The sequence below is a fragment of the Canis lupus genome, chromosome 3, assembly GCF_003254725.2.
Source record: "Canis lupus dingo isolate Sandy chromosome 3, ASM325472v2, whole genome shotgun sequence".
In the NCBI taxonomy this organism is placed as follows: Eukaryota; Metazoa; Chordata; class Mammalia; order Carnivora; family Canidae; genus Canis; species Canis lupus.
In genome coordinates, this window is record NC_064245.1 from 14,331,990 (window position 1) to 14,354,370 (window position 22,381).

Consider the following 22,381-nt stretch of genomic DNA (forward strand, 5'->3'; position numbering starts at 1 on the left):
GATGCTGTGGGATTTGGAGCTCCCTGTAGGTATTCCCTGGTCTGTGCTGTAGGATTGGAGTACGCCCGCCACAGAGCGTGACCTCCTGACCACCGCAGGCTTTGTGGTCAGGAGGCATCAGCGAGCAGGGGTACCTCCATCGGGTTGTTCCAGCACCATCCCCTCCTCAGGGAAGAAGCAGAGCTGGGATTCGGGGTGTCATGAGCACAGAGCTGGCTCTTGACTGCAGCCTAGTAGACCTTTTATGGATCTGGTGTTGGCAGATGTGCAAGAAGAGAATTTAGGTGCCAATCAGACAGTGTCTTGACATGGGTGTGAAAATGACAAACGCCACCACAAAGAACGGGAAGACAGTTCTCTCCAGTCTTTGTGGTTTCTGGGGTTCTATCATGGAAGATAGAACGCAAAGCCAGTGAAAACTATGATCTGCAATGTTGGTGCATAAAAATGCTCAGATTCGGTGGACTTTAAATGATTTTATGGTCAATTTCTGTTATAGCTATTGCCGTCCACTGACCTATCAAGGATATAGCAGAGCTCTTGCTGTTGCATGAATACCTTCCATCACATCACCCCTCTCTTTCTGAGCAATCCCAGTGGGCGATGAAATAGGACACATTTGAGAGAAAATAGGTGACTATACAAAAGACAAGTGCATTTCTTTGGCTGTCAAAATTAGCTATGAAAATTAAGATTGAGAACATCTGTTTTAATTATGTATGTAGCACAGATTGTTCTGTTGTTTCACAGTTTCTCTCAGGGGGGAAAAAAAAGAAAAAAGAAAAGTTACCTGCTAGTCTCTCACGGCCTCCTAAGTCTCATTTGCTTTTAGCTGGAAAATGCTACTATTGAGATTAAATCATGTTCTGACATGCAAATATTATGTAAAATTTTTATACTTCTTGTTGCAGAGCCTGCGTGGTAAGATCGGACAGGACACACAAAAAACAGTCAACATAAATTTCTGCATAGGAATGACTGCCAAAGGACGGTAGCTCGGTGTTTAATTAGGCATGGACGCTGTATTTTTTGACCCAGTTGTGAAAACCATAGTAATGCAAACTGACACCCAGAAAGCTGCTGGGAACAGCCAAGGAAATGGAAGTGTACTAAGTAAAAAACAGCTTCCAGCTGATCTACCAGTTGAAGGTTTGAAATATTTACCACTCACCTGCCACTCACCCCGTGTCCCCAGAGTGCTGGACACTATAGAAGATTAACCCCCTAAATCTGCAAGGGCCTGTGGAATTGCCACCACCTACCACTGGGGCTATTGACATGTTAGACTAGACCCCCTGGTTTTTTGTTTTGTTTTCTCTTCTTATCACCTCCTTTTAAAAAACAATCATGGCCTAATTCCTCTATTTACTGTCCCTGAGAATGAAGTATTTTCCTTCTTCTATCAACATATTCTCTGTCTCTCTTTCTCTTTGCTGTACATTAAATCCATTTTCTCTGATTGGATTTTTCTTACAGCGAACCTGCCCAAGACCTTCTCTCTGTCTTTGAGAAACTTACATTCAAACGTGACTCAGTTCATTTTCTGCTCATGCTGACCATATAATTCATTTTAATTTGAGTTCAATAGAATGGTAATAAAATTAATAGAAGAGAGTAATTACCTTCTTCTCTGTCATAAAAGAACTTATTGAAAGATTAAATCAAAGATGATTTTTTTTAATCGAGGCTAAGAAATTGTTTAAACTTTATTCTAATAAAGCACAGATGTAAAATGTTTGAAAATACATGTAAGTATATTTTGAAGCTTAATAGTAAATATATCTTATTTTTGTGTAACTATTTTTCAACAAATCATTAATATTTATTTGCACATGCTTTTGAATTTGCTGTAGAAACAATAGTTTATAGAGACAATCAAGGAGTTTATTTCTTCCTTCTAAATCATATATTTTATATTTTGTTTTCACCTTTACTGCTCTGGTTAGTCCCTCTAGTAAAGTGTTGAGTAATGATAGTGAGCATCCTGTCTTTTTCTTGATCTCAAAGGGGAAGATTTCATGTTTTACCATGAAGTATAATGATATTTGTTAATTATGAGATTTATGAGATTAAGAGAGTTTTTTTCTATTTATGAGATTGAGAGTTTTCTCCTATTGCTGACTTGCTATGATTGTCTTAAAAGTTAATAGGTATTGGGGCACCTGGGTGGCTCAGTTAGTTAAGCATCAGACTCTTGATTTTGAATCAAGTAGTGATCTCAGGATTGTGAGATCAAGCCCTATATCAGGCTCAGTACTGGGCATGGAGCCTGCTTAAGATTCTCTCTCTTCCTCTCCCTTTGCCTCTCCCCACCAAAAATAAATAAAAGATATAAAATTTTATCAAATGCTTTTCCTATATCTTTTGAGGTGATTGGGTGAGTTTTGCCTTTAATATACTAATTGGTGAATTATATTATAATTTTCTTATGGCAATACACCTTCAAGTTCATGAGCTAAACCCATATTGATCATAATATTTTATCCTTTATACATACTGCTGTATTTAGTTTGCTAATATTTTGTTTGGAATTTTTTAAGGATTTTATTTATTTATATGAGAGAGAGAGAGCACAAGCAGGGGAGAAGGAGACGAAGAAGCAGGTTCCCCACCATGCAGGGAGCCTGATGTGGGACTCAATTCCAGGTCCTGGGATCATGACTGGAGGTGAAGGAAAATGCTTAACCAACTGAGCCACCCGGGCACCCCTTGTTTGAAATTTTTGCATAGATGTTTATGAGTGAAATTGACCAGTATTTTTTCTTTCTTATAATCCTCTTGTTAGATTCTGTTATTAATATATTGACCTCCAATAAATAACTGATTATTTTCTTATAATCTGGATTAATGTATAACCCTGAAATGATTTCTTATATATAGGAAGATTTTAATTATTGATAACATTTCTTAAATAGTTTTAGTAATGTCCACATTTTCTAGTTCTTTTTCAATTCATTTTAATAGATAATATTTCTAGATCTAAGTCCATTTTATATAAATTCCAAATTAATTGGCAATACTTTGTAGACAATGCAGAAGTATTAAAGATTTTTGAATAGAAAAATGGTACTGTGTTTAGAGACATTATGCAAGATGAGTTGGATTAGGACTGGAAAATATAACTCTTCATTGATCAGCTATTCAAATGGCTACTGTCAAAATCTTTTCTAAAATGGTCATACTCTGCTTCATCATCTCTACCCATTAATAAAATTATTGAATTTTTCACTCAACTTTATTAACTATAAAATTTCATCTTCTTATAAGGTGGTTGCCTGTTGGTTTAAAATGTCTTGTTGTACTTTAAAGGGAAGTTCCCTGGGTGGTTCCATTCTTCATTGTTATATGTCATATTGATACACCTATGGGCCTTTGTATATGATCCTACCTCAGAGTTTCTCCAAGTAGAGTCTAAAGAACCCCTGATACCCCCTGAACATTCTCCTCATGGACAAAGAACTTATCCAAAATATCAGACCATTGTTTTTATTCTTAGAGTCAAGTAACATTCATTTTTTTTGTACATATATAGGGTATTTACTAGTAACCCACTACATGAGTTATTAAGGGAAACTAAAGCTTGGTATTTGTTAATAAAATTAACGTGTTATTATGTTACCAGATTCTGAAGATACAAAACTAGCATAATCCCAAGAAGTCCAGCTATTAACATCACAACTGGGAGCATTGTGTAGCTCCTTCTGTGTACATACATAGAGTCTTCACAGATTTCTGGAATGAGTATTAGTATTCTTGTATTTTTTTTTAAAAAAAAAGATCTTATTTATTTACTTGATCTGGGGAGAGAGAGTGCATAAGCAAGAGGAGCAGTAGAGGAAGAGGGAGAAGCAGGCTCCTCACTGAGCAGGGAGCCCGACCTAGGGCTCGGTCCAAGACCTGAGGCAATGGCAGATGCTTCACCCATAAAACCACTCTAAGTCCCAAGTATTAGTATTAGTATTAGTGTATCACTAATGTCATTTTTAGTTATGTTGGGCTGTTGCAGCTAGCTATTCTTATAAAAACTGGAATCAATTTTGCTTCACTATCAATCCCATTTGTAGTGTGGTATTTTATTGACCCTGGAGTGTGTAGGATGCATGTATGTGTAAATAGCTGTTAGGAGTCTCTCACTTCCCAAAAGTTAGACCTTAAGACATGTGTTGTGGTTTGAATATGAAGCATTTATGAAAGTAGATGTTCACACAGTTTGATCTACTGTGATGTTTCGTGGTTAGCAGTCTTCTTTGCACCTCCAACTCCTTGCCTCCCTTGGAAAATGGGAATGTCTGGGGTAGGTTGACTTTGGAGCCATTTATCTTGTTATAATTGGGCCAAGATAACAACCTTTTGTGGATTACAATTTAGGAGGCTATAGGGGTAACATCCTATGATAAAAAAAATGAAGTGGTTATGAGTGAGCGCTTTTCAAAGAAAATTCTTTTTTATCTTCTCTTGAAAATACAGATTAAATGAATGTTTCCTTGTGTCCTGTCTCCAAAAGTGAGGCTTCTTCTGGAATTAATTTCTGTGCTAATGTATATAATCTTTTGATTTGGGCAGAGGAGTTGGGAATCCTGCAGCTTAGATTTTCTTTAAAAGAATTAATGGCCATTACGGCACTACTGATGAATTTGCTATAATAAAAACAGATTTCACAGGCAGAGCAAGTTCAAAGAAGTAGGAATAGAGACATAAATTTAAATTTCTGTCCCTATTTAAGGGGATTGTAAAGATCCCTGATGTCTGGTGTTGAGGGTGAGAGGATTGGCTTTCCCAGTGCAGTTGTATTCCACAAGATAACACATCTTGACACACATCTTTCTTCATCTGCAGGAGAGCTCGTTTCTTATAAATGTTGGGAAGACTTGTTTTAAAATTATGCAAGGGGAGTTCTTTTTTAAAAGATCAATTCCTGGACCCAGAAATAATAAGATAACATTGTCTTGACAGTCATCATCATTTACGGTGCATACTGGAATTATTTGCATGTGGGTGGATTTTTCTGGCTTTGAGGGAATTTGTAATTTCTGAAATTAAATAATGCAGATGCCAGAGAATCTGTGGGGGCTGTTCAGTTCTTTTGGCCCATCTTCTGCTGAGGGGACTCTTGGATGAGATCAAAATACCAGACTTTTAATCTCGTACTGCTTGTAGGTTTTCTCACCTTCTGTAAAGGAAGCTGAGTCTGAGCATGGGAAGGGGGGAAGGAAACTGTGAAGCTCTTTTTCTTGTGATTTCAGCTGGACTGGATGCTGCTCTGAGGCTAAAGATAAATATACTACCAACCAAGAGATGGCTACCAACCAAGAGTTGAAAGTCAGAACAACAATGGTGTCATTTTTAGTTGATTATGTCTGTCACTTGTAGCTCTTCCTATACAAACTGCCATCAGTTTTGCTTTACTATCATTTCTACTTATGGTGAGCTATCTGGTTAGAAAACATCGAGACATTAACTATGATGGGTTTTCTAGTACCTAGATTTTTTTCATCAAAATATATTCTCTTCAATAAAAATCATAAAGGCATGGATTCTCTAAAATCTTGCTGGATGAGGTTTTAGTCTATAATTATGAAGTCAATTAGTTAATTATTAGTCAATTATTATGAAGAATTAAATAATATTGAATCAATGCTGTGACCAAATCCCATTCAGTGATCAAACTAAGGGAAATAGTTATTCTTAAATCCAAGTCTCACGTCCACTGATTGCTTTACTTGCCATTTTTAGTCTGAAGTGGCTACCCACTAGCTGCAGGAAGTAACATAACCTCTGTAAATCTCATGTTCTTCCTCAGGAAACAGGGTTAGTGCACTGAGGAACCACATAGGCTCTGGAGTCTGTCTGCCGTTGAAGCTCTACTCGCGGCCCCTCATTTGCAGTTGTTCAACCTGAGACATGTTCACCTCTGTGTGACTCAGTGTCCTTATGTGCCAAATGATAATTGCCATAAAACTGCCTCCTGGTGCTGTCATGTGTTTCAGATGAAACAGTGGGTGCCAAGCACCAAATCATGTCTTCCACAAAGAAGAGCACTAAATAATTTTTTTTTTAGATTTTATTTATTTATTCATGAGAGACACAGAGAGAGACAGAGACATAGGCAGAGGAAGAGGCAGGCTCTCTGCAGGGGACCTGATGCGAAACTTGATCCCAGGACCTCAGAATCATGACCTGAGCCGAAGGCAGACATTTAACCCCTGAGCCATCCAGGTGCCCCTCAATAAATATTATTAAAAACAACCTTGAAGAGGGCTTGTGAAAATGGCTATGGAAGTACTTTGGACATGCATTGGAAGGAGAAAGGGAGCCCGAGGAATCACTTATCAATATCATTTTTTAAACCCACCTCGATTTTAAAAACTTCTCTTTTCAATTACTGTGTTTTTTCTTGATTTATGTCTTCCCTCAATAGTTATTCCCTGTTTATATGCATTCAGCCCCTGATTTTCTGGTCTTTTCTTTTTCTGACTTTGGCACAAAGGGAAAGACAAAGATGGCACAGAGTTAATGTGGCTATGTCCATGTCAACCATCTTACATGACCAGCATGTACCTGCCATTTGCCTAATGAGTTGCCAGACAATGAGAAGGGGTAACAGAAGCCTGATGACCTTTTGCTGGGAATTAAGAGTGTGGAAACAAATATAGATTTAAGAGTAGATTCTTCTTTAAAATCTGTTTTAATATGTCATCTGGAATTCTACATAGAACAAAATCAATTTAGATAGGGTCATCAACTACTAACAGGGGGCAATGATTTTTAATTATTACAAAGAAAGAAAAAGATTCATATTGGTCCTTTCTTTATTCATAAGCTTTGGTAGACCTGCAGATATGGCCATTTATTTTTTTAAAAATTTTTAATTTCTTAATTTTTTACTTTTTTACTTTTTTAGCCTTCTTGAGTTTAGGAGTAAATTATGCTCTGTAAGGTTGTTTATTAGAAGTTAGGGTTCATATTCCAACAGAAATAATCTTATGAATAATGGCCAACTTCCACAAGTCTGTTTAACCCACCAATAATTAACTGGTGAGGTTTTAGCCGTTCTTTAGGAACTAATCATCCAGGATGCCAGAGATGCCCTGCTAACACAGGGATGGCATTTTCACTTCACTTCCCTTGAGTTGCAGGCAGATTAGATGCCCCTCCACCTTCAGGAGCCTGGAAGTAGATATTCCAAAGAGACAGGGATGAGACAGGGGAGAGGAGTGTGACTAATGCTCTAGAGGCTGGGGTGCTAAAGAGAACATGGAGCTGGAGGGTGGGGTGAGAATAAGCAGAGAATAGCTAGGGGCTTAGCACCTGCGACCTGCAAAACATGCTCCTTATTTCTAAACTAACCCCTTTTTTTCTGTCCCACCTGGGATCCCACGGTTAGGCCACCTATTTCCTTTTCCACTGCCCTTAATTTGTCTTATCTGACCAGGGTTTCCCTCTGTCTTGGCCTCACAGAATAAGACAGTCTTTCAAGTTCCCTCTCCCCGCCTTTTGAAAAAATGTGAGAAATTTTATTCCAAGTGATAAAAGAAAGCTGACTGGAAATGAGAAAGTATCCTTATTATGCTTACCCTCCCCTCTCCCTGTCCCATGACTGCTCTAGCCACACTGTAGATCTCCTCTTCTTTAGTCTCCTCTCCTCTGTCTTCACTATGATCTTCTGGAGATAAGGCTCCAGTAATAAAACTCTATGTACAATTTGGATTCAGTTGAGATTTCTGCAAGATTTCAGAGAACAATCTTAGCAGTCAAATGTGTATGCCTATCACCGCAATCCATGGGCAGTTTCTGAGCCCCTGGGTCCTAATGAGGAGGGTGGACTGAGACTCAAGGGTCTAGAATGGGAGCTGTAGACACTGTCCAGTGGACCAGCACCAGGGTCAAGGAACTATGGGCCTTTTCAGAAGAGAGTGTCAAAGAAAGTCAAGTGTCTCCTGATCACCCTGTTTGGACTTATCTCTGAGGTAAGACACACAAGAACAAATTGTCCCAAGTAGCAGGGAACCCTCCGACAATAAGCAGCATAAGGAAGGAAGAGAAAAGCCCTACAATTTTCCCTACATGGAAGTATTTTATCCCTTTCATTTATTTTTATTTAAATTCATGTTGGTGTAGCTTATTTTAAGTCTGCATAAGGCTTAATAAAGTACTTGCCCATATAGTATTTCTTTTGAACCTCATAACAGTTGTAAGGTAGGCAAAGGAGGTCTTAAAAGCCTTATTTTATTAGAGACAAAAGGGACCAGAAAGATTGAGTTGCCTCAGGTCATACACAGAGTATATGGTACAGATCCAGGCCAAGAATTCAATTATTTGCTCACTGTTTTTCCTTCGCATTCGATTATTTCTCTTAGTATTGGCCTTGACTCATGAGATTAGCAAAACTACAGGAATGTGAAAATACAGTAAGTTTAGTGTTTTATGCTTCATAAAAATCCTTAAAAGTAAAATCTGAACTATGCATAGTTAAGAATAAAGCAGGAATGTATTTCTCCTTCATTATTTCTTCTTTAACACTGTGACATTACATTAAATTCTACTGTTTTCTAAGAATCAGCTATACATAATTTATGTGTTTGAATTATTTGGAAGGGCTTTAATAGAATAAAAGAAAAGAGCTGAAGCCTCAGCTAATTTATTCTATTAGAATATGAATAGCAAACCAAAGGCTGTAAAAATTGCTGGGTTGAAAATGATTTCTATCTGAACACTGATTTATCTTGAGAAGCCTGTTTTTTTTCCCTGTGATTTAATTAAAACAAACCCAGTTAACAGAAATAAAGTTACTCGTTTATTGTAAACAAGCTTCAACTCATCGAACTAAGTCCCGTGAAATGGAGATGTACAATAAATGTTATTCAGAGGAGATGATCTAGGTTTGATGATCTCTACCTTTGCTTCCCATTCTTCATTTTGATATTCTGCTGCTCATTGGTGCTCCAGTAGTTGAAAGGGAAACCAAAACCAAGCCCAGTGTGAACTAGAGAGAGCTCCAGAGAGCACCACTCATCACTGCATTGACTGTTCTCAAGAAAAATTTGGGGATGGGTTCAGCAAGGGCCACCTAAAGGTATATACGAAGATGAAATTTGGATATGTTTGCAATTTGAGCCTGTGTCCCAAATTATCAAAAAAGCTTGGGAGTTATCTGCTAAACAAAATAGTTATTATCTTCTAAGAGACTGTCTCAAGTTTCTAAGTGTATATATATTTTTATTAGTTGTATACATTTCTGTTCAATGCCTCTCTTACTTCTAAGTGACTTGTGTAGCCTGGATTCTGATGTTAAATTTTTTTGGTAAATTATATCTAATACATTAGGTACTAATTCTAACTCACAACAGCTAAGTTATTCCTGCTGGCCTCTGTGTTGCCAAATGATTCATTTCCCCCCTCACATCACATCACAGAATCAGTTTTCGAAAAGAAAAGAACTTTTCTTAAATGGTTTTTACTGCCCAGTCGAGTATCTTTTAACTTCAACAACACCTGTGACATAACTGTAACCTCCACACAGGTTTATTTTATTCTTTTTTTAAAAGACATTTTCAAAAGTACAGAAAATACAGAGAATAACAAGCATCCATGTTTCCAGTCTTTGTAATTAACAGATGTTAACAATATTTTGTGATATTTCCTTCCAGTTTTGTTTTTCCCCAAGAAGTAAAATTTTATAGATAAAATTAGAAGCCCCTTGTGGCCATGAATCTATTCTTTCAATTCTCTTTTCATCTTTCTACATAAGTAGGTATGTGTGTCCATAAGTAAAATCTAGTGTATAAATGAAATCATACTACAGATTTTCCTGGAACTTGTTTTTCAGGCTCACTGTTATGTCTTTGAGGTCAGTCTTTGGAAGGAGGCAAGGAGGGATGAGGGAGTTGACTCCTTTTAATGGAAGCTGTAGAGCAGAGAAGCAGTATTCGGGGTACTTCCTCAGAGAACTGACAAGAGCAAGGCTACCGAGATAGGAATTATTATCATCAAAGCGAGATGCAAGCATACAGACCCCAGTGCTGGAATTGGAAGCCATGTGAAGCAATGTGTCATGAACAATGCAGACGTAGACTTACTAGAGAGACTCAGAGACTCACATTTGTCAAATGGGTGATACCTAGTACTCAGAGCTGCAAGTAAGAACTGGAAGGATTTTTGTTTTGTCCCTTATATCTTCTGCAGGATCTAGTACTGTCTGCTGCACAGAGTAGATAAATGATTACTAAATTGAATCATGATTTGTTCTTTAAAAAAAAAAAAATCCCAGGAAGATAATCTTCCTCATGGCAATCTCATGGCAATTCTCTGTTTTAGAATGATTTTACTTAGTTTTATAGTTATGATGTATTGAGTTTGGCTTCTGGAAACCTGCAAACAAGTCCTCCCTCTACTAAAACTAACGGTGATCTTGGACGGGCCCCTGGAGCATTAGGAGACTTATGGTTCTCATCTATTATGTCTTATGCCTTGTGCATGTTGGAGCAGAATAAGATTACTTTAAGCTTTAAATATTCCAACTTCCTAAGAGCAAAACAAAATAAAATCCACATATTTTTCTGGACTTTGAGATTAGCAGAATGACCAGAATCAACCGTGGATGATTCAGCAGGTCAGCGTGGAGCCTGAAAACTTTACCAAAGGGTCCAGATGATGATTCTCACAGTAGGGCAGATTTGGAGCATATAATCATGGCCATAGAAGGCAGTTGATTTTTACCCATTGCCTAATGTCTTTTTCAGTCTTAAATTCAATCTTATTATTACTGTGGAGTAGTTTCCCTCAGTCTTCTTTTCAAGGTCCTGCTTTGCAGCTTCAAACACTTTGTGAGTGGTTGACTATCTCCTTGAGTGCTCCCCTGTCTGTTGAGTTGTGGGGGCCACCCTTGGGCATGCCATCAGCCAGAAAGGATTGTGTTGTGATTTGTGTTGAATCAAAGTCCACCACCCTCTGTTCAGTAACTAGTAGGTACTCAGCTCAAACTCGCTTTCCTTCTTTTTGAGTTTCCTTTAGTTCGTTGGCTCCTCCTTTTCTTTCTGAAACAAAGAATACAGGTTAGAGCTTTGATTTTCAAAGTGTAAATGTCATGAGAACTCCAACCATGGAATCCCCAACTGAATTTGAGGAGGCGCCAGCGATTCCAGTGCACAGTAGGATCAGAGAAGCAGGAGAGGAGAGACTAGGTGGTGACATTCATAATCCTCACTCCTACTCCAAAATGCCCTGAGGCTCTGGATTTATGTGTAGTCATAGATTTATATTCACACATGAACAGCCCACCATGAGCTCAACAGCATCTTGAATTGATGTCTACTTTGGAGTGTGTGATTTTATAAGGACTGAGAAGCTTGTCATTTCTGATGTAAAGGGAGGTGAAGATAGGCTTCTTTAAACCCATGAAAAGAGCTCATGCTTTATATGCTGTTGCTAATATCTGGAAATAATTTCATCATTTCGAAAGTTGGTCTGCGGTTCTCCCAAGTATTATTTCCCTGATTTACATGTAAAAATATAGAGCATTTATAAATACTGTTTTGTGCCTAAAAATAAATCCATTGCTTTTTGAATAAGTAGAATTATTTTAGGATTGCAGGTATTTCTTTGTGACATTTTACTTTCTGTAGTAACTTTCTGTGGTGAAGAAAGCTGTAAAGTACTTTTCCCAGTTGAGACATTAGTTTCTTTTTATTTAAATGTTGCATGGCCAGAATTGAATTTTAAATACTCAGGATGTTCTCCTAGTAGTGAAGTTGGTTCAACTGTACTGCCACCCAGTCTTTCATAAAACAAGCTTAGTGAAATATTTTGTGCTTAGAAATCACACATTAAAACTTTTATAGCTCCGCATCATAAATTTAACCTGGGGCCTCTAAGCAAACACATGGAATAGCACTTTCTTTGTTTATTACTCACTTGATCCCTGGAAGCCACCTCCCACCAAAGCCACAGTCCTTGGGTCTGGAGCCCCCCATGCCCCCCTGCAACCGGAAGCAGAGGACATTTAGAGGAGCTTTAGGATGACAGCTTTAGATTGTAAGATTATAACTCTTTCATTGAATACTGGAAAACAAGAATCCAATTTGTAAAAATGTAGAAAAGGAGTGATAGCAGAATGTTTGGAGTTTAAGCCAACCACCAAAATACTTTTAACTATTTCAAATCTCACAGTTAATATGCATAGAAATTTCTCTGGATAAATCCTTGGGTCCCATCCTTTAAGAGTCTGAATGACTCAGTAGCTCTAAGGTAGAACCCAGGACATTGCCAAGGTAACAAGCCAATGGAGGCTTAGTGGACCACTTTTTGAGAAATACCTATTTTAAATATTTGGAAGTAATCTAACTTGATATTAAGACTGACCCAGAAAGTGCTGAATTATGTTTCAAAACATCATAATATTGACTTTGCCAAATTTTCAGACAAAACTTAATCAGTATTACACATAAATGCATTGCTTTTAGGTTACTCTTTGGGAGTTTCCTCTTTATCTTTCAATTTGTGCTCTTTTGATATGTGTATAACATGTTTCTCAAATGTATATTGTATTATATATCTACTTAAAGTGTAACAGGCCACTTGGTCAAGGATAGGAGATAGGTGAGACTAGCTCATAGATGAACTTTCATAGAACAGAGAGCTGGAGAGATCACATGTCTGATAACCTAAGTAAGGAGGAAGTTCTGGTGATTAAGGAAGTGTTTCTAGAGACGTCCTGAGTTAGGCAGTAAGTGGTCATCTCAGCAAGTGGAGAGATTTACTGTTAACAGGATTGACATAGTATAAATATATAAATATAGGGTATTTAAATTTATGAGCTGGTCTGTACTTTCTAAGTGATTGGAGATTCTATAGGACCCCAGTTTTTGAGAATCTCAAGTACTGAATATATGCAATGCCTCAGGCCTGGGATAAGTTTGGATAGGACTGGGGTATAAGGCATGCTTTGACCAAACCAGTTAGCCCAGAATACAGTTCCTGTAGCCAAAGTGAAAGAAAGAAAAGAAAAGAAAAGAAAAAAAGAGAAAGAAAGAAAGGAAAGAAAAGGAAAGAAAAGAAAGAAAAGAAAAAGGAGGAAAGGCAAGGAAAAGAAAAGAAAAAAGAGGAAAGGCAAGGAAAAAGGAAAGGAAGAAAGAAAAAGAACAATAGAATGCTGATTTTGTGTACATATTAGTTTCCTAGGGCTGCCCTAACAGCTTACCACAAAATGAGCGGTTTAAATAATAGAAATGTATTGTCTCACAGCGTTAAAGGCTGGAAATTGAAGATCAAGGTGTTAAGCAGAGCCATGCTCCTTCTGTAGGCACAAGGGAAGGATCTATTTAGGCTTTTCTCATAGCTTCTGGTAGTTCCTTGGCTTGTGACTGAGTAACTCCAATCTGCACATGGTATTCCCCCGGTGTGTATGTGTCCATATTTCAAATTCTCCTTTTTAATAAGGACACTGGTCATATTGGATTAGAGGTCCACTCTACCGCAGGAAGTAGGGTTGTCAGATAAAACACAAGAATCCCAATAAAATTAGAATTTCAGATGAACAACAAATTATATATATATATTTATATTTCAGTATAAGTGTTTTCCAAATGTAACACAGAATTTGCTTATACTGGAGAATTATTTATTTATCTGAAAATCCAATTTAGTTGGGCACCCTGTTCTAAATCTGGCACTTGCCTTCATGTCGTATGACTTATGTCTTCTTCAGCTATAAAAGGAGAATTTAATCCTAGTGCTATGGAACAGTTGTTACCTCGGTGGCATAAGGGCTGCCACAACCTCTCGATGGCTGCCTGATGTCTTTGCGGGCATGGAGATAAGAGTCCTCTGGGCCCCAGTCTGTCCTCCATCCCTCTGAGAGCCTTAAGAAGAAACAGTGAAGATGTTTTTCAAATGTTTATTTTGAGCTGAAATATTCTCTTTTTCTACTATATTTAATTGGGTTTTGATCTGTGTGACTTAAGAGAGAAGATTGGGTGCTAAGGGAGTTTTTTTTTTGTTTTTGTTTTTTTTGTTTTTTGTTTTTAACCTGGCAGTCATGGCTAAGCTATCTTATCCATTTTCAGGTGGGATAAAGTGAAGGGAGGTTTATTCTTCTGGGTTCTTTTGCTCTACCAAGTCCTAGCACTAGTGCCTATTTGATTAATTTGAAAATAGCATCTTTGTGCATTTTGGTAAAGGACAACATGATTAGGTAATGACGAATGAATTGTTGAAAATAATATACAGGGATGATAAGTGAGGTGAGAAATTTCTTTTCACCAAGGGAACTATTTAAATACAGTAAAGGGAAGGAAAAATTCTTTTCTAACCTTCAAGGTCTTCAGCTGGACTAAGAATTAGATTTACATGAGACACATTAGCAGGTAGAAAAAAAACCCCAAAGTTTTATTATGGGCACACAGGGGCCCAATAATTAAATTGAGACCTACGGAAATGACCAAGGCAGGCAGTTTTTATACATACTTTTTAGACAACAAGACAATAAATCTTTGAGGGATTGACCAAAGAACATTTAACTTTGGGAGTTTTAATTAATAAGGAATTCTAGACAGAGTTTGGGCTGGGGTAGTAAATTATTAAAAAAGAACAAGGCTTGTTTATATAGCCTCCTCAGCTCTACATTCTGTGGTGATAAGGATGTTTCTTTACCTTGAGCTCTAGGGTACCTTTTATAGGGGAGGCTTCTTTCCTGTTTTCAGGAAGTTGGGGGTGGGGAGGGTGTCTCAGGCTGTCTGCATGGGCTATCTTATAAGTAACTTTTTTTTTCATAAGTAATTTTTATTTAAAAGAGTCAATATGACAAAGTGGCCTGTCTTGGGGTAGCCCCTACAACAGAAGAGCTTGCCACTTTCCTGCGAGGCCAGTACTTTCCTGACTACTCTTCTGCATGTCAGCCTTTTTAGTTTTTGTGTCTCTGGCTGCAATTTTATGCCTTCTTTCTCTTTCTCACTTGGTATCATTTCACTGATTTCAAGTACTTTAGAATAATTTTGTAGCCTTTATGCTATCCCAGATTTTGATTCGTTCATCTGAGGTTTCTGCTTCAACAAAGTTTGTTCTTATCAGTGGGCAGTAATTCAGACCTCCTCAAAAGAGTTTTGGCATCCAACTGTGAAGTTGTTTTTCCTTGAGCATTGCTCCATAGGAGGCAAGTATTAAGAAACTTAACGAGAAGTGCTAACTCAGAAGTGCCTTGCTGACATTTTGTTGTTGTTGTTTTGCAGAGAAATGAACTAATGTTCAGCTTCAGCACTGTGAACTCCTCACACTTGAGTTTGATGAGGAAAATAGGACTGGGGATTCAGATGCATCACTGTTTAATTAAAGATGATGCCATTAAAGAATTTAGATTTGTGAGAACAAAATGGCTGATGCCAACACAAGGAAGCTTTGCCACTGATGCCTTTTAGAATTCACTGTTCCAAGACACGGAAGGACTTTCCATTAGTGCAACTTCCTAGCTAAACACATCTCTTTTCTGAAGACGAGACTGAGGTTCTTTGGAAGTGGACTCAAGCAGCCACCATCAAGAGCTCTTTGCATAAAATTTGATTTTCTCTTTCTTTTCTGAAAGGAGGAAGGTGGTAACGTTGATTCTTTGTCACTCTTCCTCTCTCCACATCTCCTGCCCTTTGCTAATGGTGGATTCAATTGCAGAATTCTATTAGTTATTATATCCTGTTACAATGAATAATCTTTTCAACTGTGGAAACTGAATTGGACCCGCTAGTCATTTAGTGAGCAGCCATGGAGCACTCATGTGCTTCAGGTCTTCAGACCAGGGAATCTAGTATTTGGATTATTCCTAAGGATTCCTTTGGTGTTACCATAGTTGCTTAGTAAGTGAGACATTAATATGTGTTTTGGGCAGTGGTGAACTCTTATCTCTGACAAGGATTTATCTATTTTAGTAGCTTCTCATCTTCCCTCAGGGGAGATAAGTGACATTCTGACTAGAATCTCTAACAGTATTTGTCATCATTATTTGGGGTTCTCAGCATGACAACAGTGAACATAAATTCTTTATGAAATTAATCTCAGGGACAAAAGATTTGTCATTATAATGATCTGTGTCTTTTCTTCGATAGGGTGCAATTTCTAGTAAATATTAAGTCAGTCAAAATAGTACTTTTCATGTAAAAAGTTTTATGTAAACTATACATTATACTTCTTTGCCATCTTTAGTTTATGGTAGCAATCACAACTAATAGCAGGGAAAGATTAAAAGTACATCAGTAAATTACTCATACTCTGGCTCCTAAATAATCTAATTTTAAAAACCCAGTAAATTGTGTTCTTTTGGAAAGAGAACAGTTGAAAGAGATGAAAAGCAATTATGCTACAGTTTTGTTAGTCCATTTGTGTTATTCAAGCACACGTATGATGAGCTCCCTGTACTTAACATATTTTATATGCAGACATTATCAGAAAGCTTTTGAATATATTATGTAATTTAATAACTTTCTGCTTAATATCTCATTACATTAAATGTAACACTGAATTTGTGTTTCCTAATGGGTGGGAGCCATGTCTTAATCTGTTTTTGTGTATCCATTCCCTAATGGATAGATGGATGGATGGATGCAAGGCTATGAGAGAGAGGTAGGAGATGGGAGAAAAAGGAAGAGAGGGTGGGCAGGCTGTTTGGTATTCAGAAGTCCTATTCCTCAAAAATAATTATATGGGGATCCCTGGGTGGCACAGGGGTTTGGCGCCTGCCTTTGGCCCAGGGCACGATCCTGGAGACCCGGGATCGAATCCCACATCGGGCTTCCGGTGCATGGAGCCTGCTTCTCCCTCTGCCTGTGTCTCTGCCTCTCTCTCTTTCTCTCTCTGTGACTATCATAAATAAATAAACATTTAAAAAAAATAATTATATGAATTCCCTGATTCGTGTCAGTCTACTAAAACACCACGACTGTTAATTTTATGGAGGTATAGTGTTTTCATAGGAAGAGAGAACACAACAGTGATAGCCTTTTCTTTATTCTTTGAAACTTACACTAAATTATTGAATCAAAAAGAACTAGTTTTTATTAAAATGGGAACATTTCTAAATTTCCTAATTTTTTACTAATACAATGACATAATATTTTGAGAGCAGCCAACCGGTTATGACATATCATATGCTACCAGTTTGGTGCTTAGGGAACCAAATGTCCTCCCAGGACTTGACTTCCAAAGGACAAATTTTCCATGCCAAGGAGAAATATTCATTGTTCGTAGAGAACAGTGTGAATCTATACCATGGTCCCCACATAATAATGCCTCATGGCACATTTAACCAGAGGTATATGAGGCACTAGGAAGGAGAGATGTCACAGAGGCCATAGTGGTACAGGTCAGGCATTTCTTTGCAGCCACATGAGGCATCTTTCTAAAGAATGAAAATCTCTCTCTAGTTGGTGCCAATTGATACTGATTTTTAAAGTTCTTTTCACATAATCAATAGGAAAGTAAAAATGTTGAAGAGTCCCCAACAAATAAAACATGGTGCACAAGTTAATCTCTGCTTTCAATAAGCAAATCCTGAGTTTTCAGTCTAGTCAACTTCAAACAACCTGTGCCAATTACATACCTGCAAAGACAGCATCGTGGTGGCCTCACGCCAAGCTGGTACTTATTTATTTTTAAGACCTTGGAAATCCAAACTAGTTTTGGGAATAAACCAAGAACTGTATAAATTAACCCATGACAAGAATATTAAATGAGACACTTCATAAATTTGAATTCTCATATAATCTATGCATATCTCAGTGCTGGACTGTATTCACATTCACAGATGATCTACAAATTGACATGGAGACTAGTGCACAAGAAAAAAAAATGGTTTCATCACCTACTTCTATATAGTTGTTGTGGCCTCTGGTTAATTCTTAGGCCTATTCTGATACAGAAACTGTATGCCGTGAACCATAAACCTAGTACTTTAGGTTATAGGTATTTCCTCTCTTCCCTCCCTTAAGATATATTGAATGCCCATCATGTCATATACTGTTCTAGATACATAGTAGGGTGAACCAAATAGATAGAAATTATTGGCCTCAAAGAGCTTATCTCTCAGCAGGAATGCCATTTGAAATACTGTATTAGTGTCAAATATTAAACATGATTATAGTCTTTTATGAAATTCAAATCAATCTGATTAAGCTTCATCAAGGTACCTGCAAAGATAAGTCAGTCCTGGTCCTTGTATCTAGAAATTGATAGTCTAGTGGGGTAAATAGATATGTGTGGTCAGGAGTTAAAATGTAGTAAGACAGTACTAGAGGGAGATATTGACATTGCACAGAGTGGAGGGAAACAAACTCCTTTCCTCAGGGAGAGGAGGAATCAAGGAGAGAGGCTGTTAGGATAGGGATGGTCAGGAGGACTTCGGCAATGTGACCCTGTCTGCTGAACACCTAATCATTCCTTTAAAATCCTCCTCTCCCTTGAATACTGCCACTTGATGGGGAAATCAACAGAACCTGTAGGATTTTATTTGGAATTGACATTGTCTATTGTAATGTTGCTCCTGCTTATTCTTAAAATTTGTTGTTTTATTGGAAAGATTTTGCTTGGTTTTAAACGTTAAAAGTGAAGAAAGGAGCAATTTTGGGCCCGGGGCCATTTCAGGAGTAAGACTTTTCTTTTTGTCAGCCTTGACTTCTCTTTGGATATGGAGAAAGCAAAAGGCAGAAAAAACTCCACAAAGTCGAGTGAAGACTATCTGGTTGGCCATTCCCAACCTGTACCAGAAGAAGCCTAAGAGAACAGTAGGCTTCTGGTGAACCAAAGTTACCGGGAACCTCAGCAAGTGGGACCAAATGGAAAAGATCTGTGAAAGAAGATGAAGTTTCCTGTTCAGAAAAAATGGCACAAGGCAAGAGTACAAGAGTAAGAATTCAGAAGAAAATCCCAGTTCCTCCATTACATTCTAAACAGCCACCAGCCAACTTGCTTCACCGAGACATCCTGCGGCCCTGGTGCCAAGAACTCAAGCTGAGCACCAAAGGCCAGAAATTAGATGTATATAAGCGAATCTGCAAATATGCTTACCCAGATCAAAAGACGAACATTCCTGTCACCACAGAGGAGGCCAAGATTCTCACACAGACACAAAGAAGATTGATGATGGACAAGGGGAAAATGTCTCTGGAAAGTCCTGGAACAAAGATACCTTCTGATGGAACCTACCCTCCTGAAGTGGCTGCCCCCACAAGGGATCTGATGCTCTCCTGGAGGGGGTCAATACTATTGTTGTGACAACTTAGGCCCCAGATACCATGTTTGCCTCCTGGTACAGAATTGCAGCCAGGGCTGGGAAGATGGAGACAGTGGCATCACCACAGGAGGCCCACGGTGTCAAGTGGTGTGTGGTCCATGGGAGAAGTATGCCTGCAGACACACAAGGTTGGACTCACCTGCAATTTCATGCAGGACAAGCCTGGGTGCCTGAAAAGTGAGGGAGAGTATGTGCCCTCTTCTTGCTCCCCACTTGTGACTTTCCACCCCCACAGCTGGAGGACAGTATGCTGTGCCCCAAATGTGTTCACAGGAATAAGGTGTTAATGAAAAGCCTCCAATGAGCTTTCAATAGCAAGAAAAGGGACACAGTTGTGATTATAATCAATGGTACAAAGAAAACTACAATCATCTCCGTGGTGACATTGATGGCCGGACGGCAGACTGCTCACACCCTCCATGCTTCCTGTTTACAGGGACACAGGCTAGTGCATTGCACATGTTACCGTCCAATCTCCCCCGGGACCTGTGGCTTCATGGGTGGAGATGCAGGGGCTCTTAGGTTTTAAACTGGAAGAGCATTTCAGAAATGACCATTCATTCTACTTAATAAGAAGAAAAAGTCATTCATAGTACCCAAACGTTTACCCTTCTGAGATAGAAGTGACCTTAACTTCTTTTATATGGTCTCATTCATTTGGGGAATATAAAAAATAGTGAAAGGGAATAAAGGGGAAAGGAGAAAAAAATAAGTGGGAAATATCAGAAAGGGAGACAGAACATGAAAGACTCCTAACTCTGGGAAATGAACTAGGGGTGGTGGAAGGGGAGGTGGACGGGGGGCGGGGGTGACTGGGTGATGGGCACTGAGGTGGGCACTTGACGGGATGAGCACTGGGTGTTATTCTGTACGTTGACAAATTGAACACCAATAAAAAATAAATTTAAATAAATAAATAAATAAATAAATAAATAAAGTGGGAACCTGAGCCTCACCTGGCAGAAGGTTTGGAGAGGGGGAATGAGTGGAAAGCACAGGTGTGCTTCCACACTGGATTTCTCTACAATTCTAATTCCTCCAGAGACTGCTACCTTTTCAGGCCTATGACTTCAGGCTGTTGAGTATTTTAAACCAAAGGGAAAGCTGTTATTCTTTCCCACTCCCAAAAACATACTTTTAATATACAAAACATTTTTTGATGTTTTGTTAATAATCTGAGACCTCTATGGTGTGTCTCTGGGATAATAATATAGAACACTTTGAGGGTATTATTTCCACCTGTAACTATCATGTGTGTTTCTACTGCTTAAAAATATTTAAGGGTACTTCTGAATCATAAATTCATAATGTATTGGATTTTAAATTGTATATAAAATCATCTATTGTATATAGGAAACCATATGCATTGTGGGAAAATTCTTAATATTCTTAACTCAGGATTAAGCCAAAAACCCTGATTTTCTTTGCCATGGTTATTTTTAAAACCATTCGAATGAAGTAAGAGTAACATTTAAAAAAAAAAAAAGCTATACATTTAATGTCTATAAATTGAGGAGTTTGATTCATTTAAAATTTTTTGTCCTTCCTGAATTTATAGTCCTGTGGTTCTTAGAAAAGATTTTTTTCACTTGTGTTTTTATGGCAGTTTCCAACATTGTTTTATTGTTGGGGATTTGGAGATTATGAGATTTCTTTTCCCCCTCTAATGTACTGGAAGGAGTAGTAGAGTTAGAAAGTTTGCAACCATTAGGATATGGGCAGTTTTGGGCAAGAATCCTCAATAAATGTTAAAAATGTTAAAAAAAAATTAAAAGTGCACAAGTTGCCTTGTTCCAGTAAAACTAAACATGTACACACACACACACAAATAAATAAAATAAAATAAAATAAAATAAAATAAAATAAAATAAAATAAAATAAAACAAAACACTCATAATTTGACGTGGTAAAGTAAAAGTGATAGAGTATTGATGCTGGTACTCTTATTCATTTTTTCATCCTTGAATATTTAAGCATTTATTCCCAAGGCTTGAGAAAAAGAACAGAGTTGATCAATAGGGATACGATTAGCATAATAAAATAACATCCAAGATAAAAATTAATAAAATAGGCACAGTTATTTTTAAGAGTTCTCTCTCTCTGGAGGTATTGAGGGGGAGTCAAATTGTGAAATTAGCTGTTAGAGCTGATACAGATTTCACATTCATTTAGTTGACCATAGCTTCGTACAAGGTTTCTGTGCATCTTCTAAAGAATTGCATTTGTGGCTAATTAGCCTTTCAAATGAATTCTTTTCAAGGTAATAATAGCAATGAAATTATAGCATCTCTATCTGTGCAAATTTTCATGAATTGCTGTATGTGGTTGGATCCACAGAATACTGTATTGCTGAGAGACATGTTCTCAGAGTTCACCCACTCCAAATACAACCTTTTATGCTGTTTCTGGAAATATAACACTAATAGCTAACATTCCTATGGTATTTACTGTGTACCCTGACACTGTCATAAGCACAGTGCAATTGTTAACTCCCTACACCCTCACCACCTGATGAGGCATGACCTGGTATGTTACATTTCACAGAAAGGAAAACGATGATATAAAGGAATTAAGCCACTTGCCCAAGGTCCCACAGCTAGAAAATATCAGAGCCAGGGTGCAAAGGCAAGCAGTCAGGCCACAGGGTTGTCTTCTTAACTATTATATCATGCTGTTTCTAAATTAGAGAATCAGCATTCTTATCATGATATTATTTTGAGAACTTTAAATATCAAAAATTACCATGAACCGTATATCAGATGTTAGGTGTGTATTTGCATGTTAAATACAAATTCCTTATCTGATGATGAGGCCATCATAGCCTTTAAATCCCATTTGGCTCATATACAAGCACTGACTACAAGCCTCTTTGATTCTCCTGGTTGACTATGACTCAAGCCTCACTTCACTAAATCCTGAAACATTTCATCAAATGCTGAGACTTGCCTTCTAAACTATGCTAGCCCAGTGACTTTCACCACCTCTAGGAACCATTCTTCATTCATTCATCCATTCATCAAAAGTATATTGAGCATCTCTGTGCCAAGTACTCTGCTAAAAGCAGGACTTCTGAGGGTACACTGCACGGAGATACAAATTCCACTAAAACCAGATCTA

At 37.8% G+C, this 22,381-nt stretch overlaps 1 protein-coding gene and 1 pseudogene across 17 annotated transcripts in view; both read left to right on the forward strand.

Moving 5' to 3' along the window:
- LOC112653305 (developmental pluripotency-associated protein 4-like) overlaps positions 1-20,034 on the forward strand; it is a 33,585-nt pseudogene extending 13,551 nt beyond the window's left edge.
- Positions 1-22,381, forward strand: part of MCTP1 (multiple C2 and transmembrane domain containing 1) — a 528,482-nt gene that overhangs the window by 192,914 nt on the left and 313,187 nt on the right. The gene's annotated exons all lie outside the window — the stretch shown is intronic.